The following is a 4,088-nucleotide window of genomic DNA, read 5'->3' as shown; positions in this document are numbered from 1 at the left end:
AACCATCCAGCTCAGAAAACAAACCAACATCAAAGTTCCAGATTGTCCTCATCCTTTTAGAGTGAAGAAGGAAATACTATGTTTTCGTACTCTAAATGTTTGTTAATCGAACAGAAAATCTTTCACCTAACAAGCTACCGTGTGGGGACTGACGTTTAGTAAACGAAGAAAGATCAATTATTGGTAAATTATTATGAAATATTGTCGTAAGTCTTTGAAAATATGTCACGTTTCCGAATGAAAGGCAAGTTGAAAGTTGCTAGAACAATCACAGTATGTAGTAACTTCCAAAAACTGATTACACATGAGGAGGGGGAGGTGTATTCACAGTCCAGTTTGCTGTATCGTTTATCTAGTCTTTGCATGTTTTCATGTGAAGATGCCACAGGAAGTCAGGAGGAAGTGCATCTATTCATCGTTTTCCCCAAAAGTCTGGAATTCTAAATTTCTGATCCTCATCCCTTTGAGCTAGCGGGGTATGGAAACTCTAACCGATGTGAATACTTACAGTTTCTACGTTGTCACTGGCTGAGTGACTGTCCCTTCTCCCCACATTTAGCGTCGGAGATCCTTTAATTATTAACATTACGTCATCTTTTCAATAGCCATTTTAAATTTCTATTTCAAATAAACACATCGCTCACTAAACTAACGAATGCAAATCAACTATGATCGACTGCAAAAATGTCTTACTATTGTAGATGGTGTCGAGTCCCGATTGACTATGATCACCACTACGATAAGATTACGTGCCAGAAAACTACTTGGATCCCTCGGTAGGCCAAAAACCAGAAGGCTGTAATTAGTCCAGACAAGGTATATTTATTGGCGATCTCGTGGTATCGAAAGAATACCGAGACGTGCCAAAGAGTACAGGCAAAAAGGCAGAGCGTAAGATAGTTCGAACAAACAAGATGGATGACGGAACGAAAAGTGATTTTGATAGAGTTAAACAAAACGATTACAGTAAAACAATCACTGGTAAATTGTTTATAATAATAATTTTTTTCCATTATAAGAATCGAGTTCTCCTCGAGAAAAGTAGGTCACTACAGATGCTACATGCTAGAAAGGGTCTACATTTTCGATACGTAGCGGTTTCGTTCGTGGGACTGATCGTGAAACGTGCAATTGTAGGACTAAGATATTAGCAGAACAGGAAGCGATCTTTGATCCTCGAGTTGCCACCAAAGGTCTTTGACGTAGAACGGTATTGGGAGAAACGTGCTGTATTTGTCGCTTGGGTTGGCGTGCTACACCAGAATGGTTTGTATCCAGAATCTGAAGATTGCGTTCGTAGGGGTCCGGACCAGAAACGCTGCAGACGTAGGACGGAACCATATTGAGCCAAGAAACCAGGAACGACCGTAATAACCACTTTGGGGATCAAATGTATACCATAGGTATTTGGAGCCAGAGAGATTGACTGAGTGCGTTGACTAGGGCATGTGCCAGCTTTCGCCAAGATTGACTGAAGTCGACGGCATCAATAGGTCGATGGTCCGGGGCGTGGGCTCAGGATAAGGAAAGAGATCAGAGAAAAATGTAACATGTATGTATTATAGAGATAGAGTCCAATACCGAATCCGTTGTTGGTTGTGAGGTTAGTTGCGAAGGCGCACGGGTAGACGTACTCGGTGACCGGAACGTGAGACAGTGGTCTCTTTCGTACCTAGTGAGATTGCAATCTCATCGGAAGTCAAGGGTGGCGTGGTCTGCTGATCTGGATGTGACATTGAAGTCTCGTCCGTAGACGGGGCAGATGACACGTACTGTTAACTGGGATGCGGGGATGAGGTCTCTGATGTATCTAGCGTGGGACCCGAAGTGGGTGTAGTGATCCTGCTAGAAGATTTGATGGGTCTAGCATTGAGTCTTGGCATATCGGGTGGGTCACTGTCATCGACGTGTGCTGGATTGAGACGATCAATGCGGACTATCTGGACGCGGCAATGCCGATCAACCTTGAAGGTCTATTCGTGACAGGAAATTACGTGAAAAAGTTGTTGCAGAGGTTTGCGTACCGAATCTACTCGTATGAAAACATGTGAACAGGTAGATAACTCTCGAGGGAGAGCGATCTGTCGATATTGTATAGGAGTTGACACCGGAGGCAGTGTTCACTTGAATGCAGACAGTCGTTGGACGTAGTCTGATTCGCCGAACTCAAGGCTGCTCCGTGGTGTGAAAAATTCCCCAGACGGATGCGAAGTCGTGCCGTAAACAAGTCCAGCGGTGGAACATTGAATATCTGCCTTTAAGATCGTCCTGATACCCAGGAGGACGAGCGGTAAGGTTTCTTACCAATTGTCGTTTTCGTGTGCTCGAAGAACGTGATCGGAGCGAGCATCAGGCGTAGCGAAAGTGCCAATGGAGGCCGCTACGTACCTGTGCACTTTTGATAGGTGATATTGTGATCATTGCTTTACCTACATACGGACATCTTTATTCATGGACGGCCAGATGTATCGTGCAGTGTTGAGGCGTAGTGTGGCTGCGATACCTGGGTGCGATAGACCATGAAGTGCATCGAAGACGGCTGCTATTAACGATTGCATCCTGGTAAGTTTCATGAAAAGTTTTTCGTGTCAGATGGTTCGGAGCCTGTGAAACTGCAATATCTAGGAGACCTAACATACATATTGTGGTACTGGTACCGATTGGAATTATACGACTCTTGTGGTTTAGAGATAAATGTCTTGCGTGATGAGCTTCTTCGTGAAGTTTTGGAGCATCTGCGATTATGATGAATACTAAGATAACTATTCAGAGCATTACAGAGATCTGCGAAGTAATTTCGTGTTGTTTATAGCTTTGTTTGACAGAATTCAGCCCAGCAGTAGGGTTATGATGGTCCCCGGAACCAGGTAGGCATATGCAGTCAGTTCGTTTACAGCGTTATCTTGAAATGAGAAAGGCACTGCGTGCGCCTGTTACAGAAGCTAGGTGAATGTCAGAATATTGAAGCTTACACGTCTGGAACAAACATGATGTGTTATACTTCACACTAAGCACTCTACAAATCTACTTTAGAACAAGTATAAACCAACCAGTGTTTGCAACCAATCAGATGAGATTAAATTCAGCTAGCACATTTCATTCAAAATACTAGTCAACCTTATCGCTAAAACTGGACCACAATCCTTAAAGACCTCTAAAGCCAATCCATATGGACCAGCTGCTCTTCTTCGTTTCAGACTAGCCATAGCTTTCTGAACTTCGATTCGAGTCAAGGAGCCTACTTCAATGTTTCATTTAGGCTGTCTGGGAATGGTGGCTGGTTGTAGAGTAGCTGAAGGCCAGCTGAACTGATCCTTAAAGTATTACACCCATCGTTCTTAACGTCTTGGATGAGATCGTCGCACTTACACTTGACTTCTTAATCCCATTTTCTGCTATTAGTCTGATAAGCTGTTTTGTGTCAACTACAGCCACTGCCTTTTCCATCAGTTTCGCTTTCGGTGTCCATCACTGTTCATGGTCGTTCCTTAAACTTTTGCTTAACCTAGATCTGATCTGTTTTCGCTCTTCATCGTGTTCAGAGCCTGATGGGACGACATTACGAGAATCCATTAGTGCAATATACTTAGTAAAAATCCATTGATTTTTCATAACCCTTTGGTTTAAATCAATAATATATGTCACTGTTGTTTCCACAGCTGTTCATATATCTTTCCAAGTAACATCTGGATCAATCCCGTTTAGAGAACTGCCTAGATGTTAACTTGGTTGTTCCTGGAACTAACTTTTGGCTTTCTCGTCCTCCAGTTCAATTGTCATCGGTCTTCTTAGTGTGGTTTTTCTGCGTCCAGTGAGGCGCACACAAATGCGTGCTCTCATTAAAGCGTGATCAGAGTTTGAACATGTATTCCAGTACGAGCGACAATCTTCTATCGAGCCTCTCTAACAATGACTGATGGAAATATGGTTTACTTGAGTCCATCGTTGGTTTGGTGCAGAGGGTCGCCATGTTAGATGATGTCTCTCCTTATGTTTAAAACTAGTGTCTGCTTAAAATCGACCATTGTCTGAGCATAGTTGCAACAGACGATCACCATTATCGGTTCGCTGAGCCGGAATACTAAAAT

Source organism: Schistosoma mansoni, chromosome W (genome assembly GCF_000237925.1).
Source record: "Schistosoma mansoni strain Puerto Rico chromosome W, complete genome".
Classification (NCBI taxonomy): Eukaryota; Metazoa; Platyhelminthes; class Trematoda; order Strigeidida; family Schistosomatidae; genus Schistosoma; species Schistosoma mansoni.
The sequence above is the reverse complement of the archived record's forward strand: the minus strand, read 5'-3'. Positions refer to the sequence as shown.